Genomic DNA, 10,341 nt, shown 5'->3' with positions numbered 1-10,341 from the left:
GTGAGGCACTGATAGATCGGAGTATAGGTAATTTTGTTCCATTGCTCAAGCTAGGCTCTAAGAATATTATAAGTCGGTGAGCCTGATGTCAGTAGTGGGTAAATTATTGGAAGGTATTTTAAGAAACAGAGTATGTAAATACTTGGATAGACATTGCTTGACTGGAGATAGTCAATGTGGCTTTTTGCATGGTAGGTCATGACTGGTCCAGAAGGTTCAGAATGAAGCAGTCAATTGGATTAGCTTAGCGGGAGAAGCCAGAGAATGGGATGTAGTATATAGTTGTCGTTCTGACTGGAGGCCTGTGATTAATGGTGTACTGCAGAGATCTGGGTCTGTTGTTCAGCATAGCAATCACTAATATAGATGATAATGTGGTAAACTGGATCAGCAAATATGTAGATGCAACCGAAACTCGGGGCATAGTGGACAGTGAGGGAGACTATCAAAGATTGACCAGCGAAAAAAAAGACTGAAAATGGCAGTGGAATTTATTGCAAGCAAGTTAGGTAGAACTAGATGTCATTGATTGAGGGTGAAGGGTGAAATATTTGAAGGGAATCTGTGGAGTTATTTCTTCATTCAGAAGGTGGTGTCGATGTGTGAAATGGAGGAGGTGGGAAGGTGGGACCACTTACACAGTATCTGGGTCAGTCGGTGGGTGGCTCACCACCGCTCTCCCTGCTCCTGGTTTCGCCTATCACCTTGTGTTTCTTCCTCCTCTCCCCCCAATTTCTTACTCTGACTTTTCATCTTTATTTCTCCAGTGCTGATGAAGGGTCTCGGCTGTTTACTCTTTTCCATCGATGCTGCCTGGCCTGCTGAGTTCCTCCAGCATTTTGTGCATGTTGCATGTTACCTGCTTTGCATATTTTCCTTCACACACCCAGTGCCATCATCAAGCCCTCCCACCAGTCGCTCAGGAAACCGACTTATAAGGTAGTCAGTGAGCTGTCGCCGAGCCTAACGCCACTCACCAACCGAGCTGGATAGTGTGGAAGTGGTCCCACCATCCCACCTTCCTCTATCTCACACGTTGACACCTCGCCCCAGGACTTGGGTAAGCCAGTGATCATTTCTGAGCCCTGATCAAACTCAGAATTTTGCCCCTTGTTTTAACACGTGTGTGTGTGTGTGTGTGTGTGTGTGTGTGTGTGTGTGTGTGTGTGTGTGTGTGTGTGTGTGTGTGTGTGTGTGTGTGTGTGTGTGTGTGTGTGTGTGTGTGTGTGTGTGTGTGTGTGTGTGTGTGTGTGTGTGTGTGTGTAAGTAACAGAGAGGGAGAAGGATTATGTACATGGAAAGCAAGCAGTAATGAAATGGTCTTCATTAAGTAAAAGAAAGAAAATGGAGCTTCCCTCTTTTCCCTCCCAACCCATCCCTCCCTAAATGTCTATACTCACACTGAGAGAGGAGAGGTGGAAGACTTTGCCTCTGTTAGTAGCATTGCAGTGAGGGAGAGGGGGAGATCTCACCTGTCTGCAGGGTCCCAGAGAGAGAGTGGGGAGGGGGAATCACACCTCTGTAAGGTTTCAGTGAAGGTCTATAAAGTACTAGTAAGAGAGATGTATCTCAGCCACCACGGGGGTGATCGTTTTGGTCCTCAGCTCCTGTCCAGGTTTGAAACTTGCGCTGACCCTCAGTGACTCAGTTCCCTCTGATTTTATTTTCTCTTTGATTTTCAGAATGTCACCAGGCAAAATGAGGGTTCTGCTTCTGATTCTGGGTTCCCTGGGTGAGTAATCTCCATATAACAATTACAGCACGGAAACAGGCCATCTCAGCCCTTCTAGTCCGTGCCGATACAGGTCAACTGCGTGCTGTATGGAGAAAGGGGATGTACTTTTTGACTTATTGTTATTTGTGCAGAGGAGCAGTGCCAACGTGTCTGTCAGTACACTTTACTGGGGTTAACTGTGTGCAGTGAGGTAGATTTTATTATTTTTGCAGAGGGTGTGATGGCGTTGGGTTCACTGATATAGGTAACTACTGATACCCTCACTACAGGAAGGTTATACTGCATCAGCCTACTCTTCAAAGACTAGTTTATTTCCCTGTCCAGACTCTGTGGTGAGGTCTAGCTGCCAATACCTACTACTTGTGGTAGTAGGTCCCTCTCCCCCCCCCACCACCAAGGAGCAAATAGTTCCAGCTAGCGAAGTAGTTTACACACAGTTTATTTTATTTTTAATGGTGCACGTTTACATTTAGAGAAATAGTGCTTAACACACATTTAGCACCCGCAGAGGATTTCTGATTTATAAAAGATTTTCAAATTCCAAAATATTTACAAAGGATTTCCAAACATGTGCACAATTCTTATGAACTAAAAGAAGATACCAACGAGTAGCTGGTGGGTGAGTTGTCTATCACAGGAATCGAAGATCGAGGAATAAGTTTGAGTTCTTTCTGTCATTCTCCTTTGCATTCCTAACAACCTGCACTGCTTTCTAATATTTATCCTGTTCTTGTACTAGTTGACGTTATCTGCATGTGATAGTTTTTCAGATACATTTGCTGGGACAAATTAATTCACACTGGTGGTCTAAAGGTTTCTGGGAACAAAGATGCCAGACACCCAAAAAGATTGTTGTGAGGACTGACTCTATGAGTAGACAAATATCCAAAGATTGATTGATCGTACTCATTGTTTGATGTACTAAATGAGAAAATAAACCCGGTCTGGATCCTTCCTTGATCTCTATCACAGCGATGCAAATAACTTAGTTGCTGTTGCTTGGTTTTATACTAATGAATATAATGCCATTGTTTTACATTTATTGAACATGGACCGACAAGGTCCCGCTGTTTACTTGTTCACAACAAGAAGCCGAGCAAGGGATATTGATTAGAAGTTTAACTTTGTGGCAGACAACTCTGGCCCTTTGGAAAGATAAAGCTGCTGTGTTAGAAAGCTGAGGTTGGCAGTGAAAGTGAACATCCATTGCAGGGGGCAATACCAAAATGTCTGTTCAGTGCCTTTTCCAACGGGGGTGAACTATATGCTTTGACAGTAAGAGGAAGTAGGTTTTATTATTGTTGCAGAGGGGCAGTGGTAATAGTTCAGTGCCACTTGAGGTTGGGGGAAAAAGCACTGAAGGGATCTCAGGAACATTTGTTTAGTCATTATGTGTCATGTTGTATGATGTGGGCAACCGTGATCTTTCCATGACCATGATTACTCTCGGCAAGCTTTTCTACAGAACTGGTTTGCCATTGCCGTCTTCTGGTGACCGCAGCCATTATCAATACTTTTCAGAGATTGTCTGCCTGGCTTCCGAGGTCACATAACCAGAGTTTGTGATATGCATCGCTGCCCCTACGACCATCCACCTGCTTCATTGGCTTCATATGACCCCGGTCAGGGTGGGGAGGGAGCTAAGCAGGTGCTACACCTTGCCCGAAGGTGACCTGCAGGCAAGCGGAGGGAGGGAGTGCCTTACACCTCCTTTGGTAGGCCCGCCACCTGCTGGAGACATTATCAAACAAAATTTGGCACCCAAGACACACAAGGTATTAGAGCTGGTAATCTAACACTTGTCTGGGCATCTGGTGTGGTAAAACAACACGAGGGAGTGGAGGGAGATAGGGAGGCAGAGAGGTTACAGCAGAGAATTTCAGGCTTGAAGGCTGAGGAAGAAGACACAGGTTAAAATGAAGAGAAAACACTGAGAAGGTGGAGTTAAAGGGATGTCTATGTTTGGAGGCGATCACAGTGTTGAGATGTAAAATAAAGTTTGACTCTCTTTCAGCTGAATAATTAGTTATCCAGGTAATTGATCACAGGATGATGGGTGAAGGTAATCGGGGACAGTTTTATGCATGGACTGGAGTTTGTGGTGGGGGGGGTGCGGGGTGCGCGTTGGTGGGCGATGGGGAATCATGCCTGAGGTGACAACAGCATGGTTGAGAATAGCGGTGGGAGATGTACTGAGGCAGGGTCAGTGTTGGGTGACATCATGGTCATGCAGAGGTGTGGCTGGAACTGCAGCAGGCCCACCAGCGGCTGGGTCAGGCGAAGGGAGGAGCCAGGGAAAGGAGGTGTCAGTGTTCCTGGACACGGTTTGAGAGTGACCTGTGCTGTTGAGGGGATGAAGGAAATCTGATAGGCCATACTCAAACAGGGCTATTTCATTTAAACTATTCCATATATATGTACTGCGTATGTTAATCAAAATGGCTTCTTTGTTTGTTAAAAGTAAAACTGCTTCTTTGTTATGCTAACTGGTGAGAGAGAGTTGTCTGGCAGAGCATTCTCGAAGCTTCTCGCAGCCTGTTTAGGTTTAGAATTGCTGATAACGGGGATTGTATTCATTTGTTAACCAATGGGGTTGGATGTTATTTTTTTTCTTGTGGGTATGGGCGCTGGGATTTTGCGGTCTTTTCGAGAGTCGGGAAGAAGACGCCGAAGAAGGTGGACGTGTGCCACATTGCTTGGTTGACCACTTCGGGTGGTCCCAGGTGCAAGGTTGTGGAGGTCGAAGGAGAGCGAAGAAGGGTCGAACGGTTCGATGGTTGAGCTCCAACGATGTGCACTAAATTGACTGAACTCTGATAAGTTTTGGCGCCTTTTTCTTTATTTTCTTTTCCTTCATATATACTGTATCGTTAGTAATCACTTAGTTCTAGTAAAGTCCTTAAAGTATATTCTATCACTGTATCCGGTGTGAGCTTGATATTGAGTGTGCGATGCTGTGTTAACTTGTTTTCCACAGCATCTGGATATATGGGAGGCGGGGTTGGTGAGTGGCTGGAATTTTCCCCCTAGACATATACCAGCCCGTCGCTTAAGCGTTACATATAATTTTAATTGTCCATTGCACTTAAAGTGTGTGAGTTTGCAGTGCATTCATTCCTGCATTTTTACTTTCACCCTGAGAGGTGAGGAAGTTTCGACTATTTCAAGATACAGCATGGTAACAGGCCCTCATGGCCCAAAGAGCCTGCACTGCCCAATTATATCCACGTGACCAAGTAACCTACTAACCCATATGTCCTTAGGGTCTTGGAGAAAACCAGAGCACTCAGGAGACTTGTGGGGCCATGGGGCGAACATAGAGGCTCCTTCTAGAAAGTGGCAGAATTCAACCTGGTTTCAGTGCTGTAATAGTCAGGCCAACAGCTGTGCTACTGCGTCACTGTCTTTAGGATGCACTCTCCTCAGTTTTCTCAAATACACTAGCATTACAGAGATACAGTATTACAGATGAGTTGGATGATGGAGCTGAAATTAGTGTCCCTGCTTCACAGTTCCAGAGATAGAGTGGATGTGGAGAGGATGTTTCTTGTTACGGGGAGTCTAGGACCAGAGTGGTGTCTCTCAGAACAGAGATGAGGGGGAATTTCTTTAGCCAGAGGGTGGTAAATCTGCGTAATTCATTAGCACAGAGGCTGTGGAGGCCGTCATTGGGTACATTGAAAGCGAAGGTTGGTAGGTTCTTGGTTAGTCAGAGTGTAAAAGGTTATGGGAAGAAGACAGGAGAATGGGGTTCGGAAGGATGATATATCAGCCATGATGAAATGGTGGAGCAGATTGGAAAGGTAAAATAGCCAAATTCTGCTCGTTTGTCTTAGGATTGCTGAGGTCAAGCAAATACCAAGCTCCGTTCTACTCTGCAGGCCTCTGGTCCCCGGCTCACTGTCACTGGCCAGTTCCTCAGTTCTTGCTCTCACTGCTGACTTGTTCCAAAGCTCCCTGTCAAAGCCCAGTTCCTCTGATCTCGCTCCCCCTGCCATTCCCTGAGGCCCCTATTTTCAGACTCCCTGCCACTGCTCAGATCCTCTGTACGAGCTCTCTCTGCCACTCCCCGAGGCCCCTGTTTACAGACACCCTGCCACTGCCAAGATCCTCTGTATGAGCTCTCTCTGCCACTCCGAGGCACCAGATCCCAGGTTCACTATCACTGCTCAGATCCTCTGTACGAGCTCTCTTTGCCACACCGAGGCACCAGATCCCAGGTTCACTATCACTGCTCAGATCCTCTGTACGAGCTCTCTCTGCCACACCAAGGACCCTGTTCGTAGGCTGTGTCACTGCTCAAATGCACTGTCCTCACTCTCCTTACAAATCCCTGACGCCCCCATTCCCAAGCTGCCTGTCAAAGCCCAGATCCCCTGTTCTTGATCTCGTGGCCACTCCCTTATGTCCCTGTTCCCATGCTCCCTGATTCTGCCCACTTGATTTGTTTTTGATCTGCCTTGCAGAACCTGAAGCCCCCAATTCTGAACTCCCTGTTTCTCCCGAGGTGGGAGTGTTGCTCTCATGTTGGGATATAAGGCACAGAAACGTGCCTTTCGGCCCACTGATTCGCACCCTTAGCCACCCATTTACCATAATCCTACATCGATTGCATCTTTTATTCTCGAGATAGTCCTAACGTAGAGCAAAACAGCAGAGGAACAGGCCCTTCAACCCACCATATCAGTGCTCACAATAATGCCAACATAAAGTACTTCCATCTAACTGCATAGGTTCTCCATCCCGATCCCAGTGTATCCGAGGGACCCTCACACACATTTACCCTCATTCCCACACTCGGTGTAGGGTCTCTATCCCTATCACACTGTATCCGAGGGACCCTCACACACATTACCCCTCGTTCCCACACTCGGTGTAGGGTGTCTGTCACTATCCCACTATGTCCGAGGGACCCTCACACACTTTACCCCTCATTCCCACACTCGGTGTAGGGTCTCTATCCCGATGCCACTATGTCCGAGGGACCCTCACACACATTACCCCTCATTCCCACACTCGGTGTAGGGTCTCTATCCCTATCCCACTATGTCCGAGGGACCCTCACACACTTTACCCCTCATTCCCACACTCGGTGTAGGGTGTCTATCCCTATCCCACTATGTCCGAGGGACCCTCACACACATTACCCCTCATTCCCACACTCTGTGTAGCGTCTCTATCCCTATCACACTATGTCCGAGGGACCCACACACATTACCCCTCATTCCCACACGGTGTAGGGTCTCTATCCCGATGCCACTGTGTCCGAGGGACCCTCACTTACATTTCCCCTCATTCCCACACTCGGTATAGGGTCTCTATCCCGATGCTACTATGTCCGAGGGACCCTCACACACATCATCCCTCATTCCCACACAGTGTAGGGTCCCTATCCCTATCCAACTGTGTCCGAGGGACCCTCACACACATTACCCCTCATTCCCACACTCGGTGTAGGGTCTCTATCCCTATCACACTATGTCCGAGGGACCCTCACACATATTACCCCTCATTCCCACACTCGGTGTAGGGTGTCTATCCCGATGCCACTATGTCCGAGGGACCCACACACATTACCCCTCAGTCCAACACTCGGTGTAGGGTCTCTATCCTGATGCCACTATGTCCGAGGGACCCTCACACACATCATCCCTCATTCCCACACTCAGTGTAGGGTCTCTATCCCTATCCCACTGTGTCCGAGGGACCCTCACACACATTACCCCTCATTCCCACACTCGGTGTGGGGTGTCTATCACTATCCCACTATGTCCAAGGGAACCTCACACACTTTACCCCTCATTCCCACATGGTGTAGGGTCTCTATCCCTATCCCACTGTGACCTCGGGACACTCACACACATTTACCCTCATTCCCACACTCGGTGTAGGGTCTCTATCCCTATCCCACTGTGTCCGAGGGACCCTCACACACATTTCCCCTCATTCCCACACTCGGTGTAGGGTCTCTATCCCGATGCCACTATGTCCGAGGGACCCTCACACACATTATACCTCATTCCCACACGGTGTGGGGTCTCTATCCCTATCCCACTGTGTCCGACGGACCCTCACTAACATTACCCCTCGTTCCCACACTCGGTGTAGGGTGTCAATCCCTATCACACTGTGTCCGAGGGACCCTCACACACATTAACCCTCATTCCCACATGGTGTAGGGTCTCTATCTCGATGCCACTGTGTCCGAGGGACCCTCACACACTTTACCACTCATTCCCACACTCGGTGTAGGGTTTCTATCCCTATCCCACTATGTCCGAGGGACCCTCACACACATTACCCCTCATTCCCACACTCTGTGTAGCGTCTCTATCCGTATCACACTATGTCCGAGGGACCCTCACACACATTACCCCTCATTCCCACACGGTGTAGGGTCTCTACCCCGATGCCAGTATGTCCGAGGGACCCAAACACATCATCCCTCATTCCCACACTCGGTGTAGGGTCTATATCCCGATGCCACTATGTCCGAGGGACCCACACAGATTACCCCTCATTCCCACACGGTGTAGGGTCTCTATCCCTATCCCACTGTGTCCGAGGGACCCTCACTTACATTACCCCTCAGTCCAACACTCGGTGTAGGGTCCCTATCCCTATCACACTATGTCCGAGGGACCCACACACATCATCCCTCATTCCCACACTCGGTGTAGCGTGTCTATCCCTATCACTCTATGTCCGAGTTACCCTCACACACATTACCCCTCGTTCCCACACTCGGTGTAGGGTGTCTATCACTATCCCACTGTGACCTCGGGACACTCACACACATTTACCCTCATTCCCACACTCGGTGTAGGGTCTCTATCCCTATCCCACTGTGTCCGAGGGACCCTCACACACATTTCCCCTCATTCCCACACTCGGTGTAGGGTCTCTATCCCGATGCCACTATGTCCGAGGGACCCTCACACACATTACCCCTCGTTCCCACACTCGGTGTAGGGTGTCTGTCACTATCCCACTATGTCCGAGGGTCCCTCACACACATTACCCCTCGTTCCCACACTCGGTGTAGGGTGTCTGTCACTATCCCACTGTGTCCGAGGGACCCACACACACATTACCCCTCATTCCCACACTCGGTGTAGGGTGTCTGTCACTATCCCACTATGTCCGAGGGACCCTCACACACATTACCCCTCGTTCCCACACGGTGTAGGGCAGGCATGGGCAAACTACGGCCCGGGGGCCATATGCGGCCTGTTAAGCTTTTTAATCCGGCCCGCAGAACTTGATGAAATTATATTAATAAACCTTGTTAACGTTTTTTTCCCGGCAATTCTGGCGTTTTCGCCACAACAAAACTAAATCCAGACTTTGATGCGCTGGCTAAAAAGGGAGACCAACAACACTGTTCCCACTGAAATTAAAAATAAGTTTCTTCGTTGTGTTATGTAAATAATGCATTTGAAAATATTTTTTTCAATAAGCCTTACATGTTACATGTCATTTCTGTTAAGTGATGGACATGAGTAGTGCGCAGGTGCACGTACGTTCTCAAAATAAAAAATGCGCTCCAGATCAAATAACGCGCTCCGCATACTGGCGCGCTGTCACTGTTCTGTCCTTGTGCTGGTCGTTGTTGAGTTTTGGCACAGGGGACAATTGAATAAGAAGGAGCAGGACAAGTAGACCTGCATCTCCTACAGTTTTTGAAATAAAGACAGTCAGGAGGAGAGTGATGATGATAATATCTTGAAGGATAACAGAATTTTCAGTGCTTTAAAATAATAACTGTTACTATTAAAAAAAAGCAGTATTTTCATTTAATTTTCAGTGTTTTAAAAGTCATTTCAATAAATAGCTAAATACCATGGGACTTCAAAGACAGATATTTTGTTGTAATGCAGTTGTTCATTTTCAATTGAAATTAAAGCACATGTTTTCTACATATCCCATGATATTTTATTTTCTCTTATGAGGTGTATTACCAAAACACTCCGTCCATCTGCTCCTGGTCCGGCCCCCCTGTCAAATTTTAGAACCCTTTGTGGCCCACAAGTCAAAAAGTTTGCCCACCCCTGGTTTAGGGTCTCTATCACTATCCCACTATGTCCGAGGGACCCTCACACTCATTTACCCTCATTCCCACACTCGGTGTAGGGTCTCTATCCCTATCACACTATGTCCGAGTTACCCTCACACACATCATCCCTCATTCCCACACGGTGTAGGGTCTCTACTCCGATGCCACTATGTCCGAGGGACCCACACACATCATCCCTCATTCCCACACTCGGTGTAGGGTCTATATCCCGATGCCACTATGTCTGAGGGACCCTCACACACATTACCCCTCATTCCCACACTCGGTGTAGGGTCTCTATCCCGATGCCACTGTGTCCGAGGGACCCTCACACACATCATCCCTCATTCCCACACGGTGTAGGGTCTCTACCCCGATGCCACAATGTCCGAGGGACCCTCACACACATCATCCCTCATTCCCACACGGTGTAGGGTCTCTACCCCGATGCCACTATGTCCGAGGGACCCACACACATCATCCCTCATTCCCACACTCGGTGTAGGGTCTATATCCCGATGCCACTATGTCTGAGGGACCCTCACACACA

At 48.1% G+C, this 10,341-nt stretch overlaps 1 long non-coding RNA gene across 1 annotated transcript in view; it reads left to right on the top strand.

The window, feature by feature from the left end:
• The first annotated feature begins 952 nt into the window (after window positions 1–952).
• LOC140723401 (uncharacterized) overlaps window positions 953–10,341 on the top strand; it is a 28,178-nt gene continuing 18,789 nt past the window's right edge. The window contains exons 1-2 of the long non-coding RNA XR_012097886.1: window positions 953–1,060; window positions 1,683–1,732. This is a non-coding gene — a long non-coding RNA (uncharacterized lncRNA). The remainder of the gene's footprint in view (window positions 1,061–1,682; window positions 1,733–10,341) is intronic.

This window comes from Hemitrygon akajei, unplaced genomic scaffold (assembly GCF_048418815.1).
Source record: "Hemitrygon akajei unplaced genomic scaffold, sHemAka1.3 Scf000112, whole genome shotgun sequence".
NCBI classification, from domain to species: domain Eukaryota; kingdom Metazoa; phylum Chordata; class Chondrichthyes; order Myliobatiformes; family Dasyatidae; genus Hemitrygon; species Hemitrygon akajei.
The sequence above is the reverse complement of the archived record's forward strand: the minus strand, read 5'-3'. Positions and strand labels throughout refer to the sequence as shown.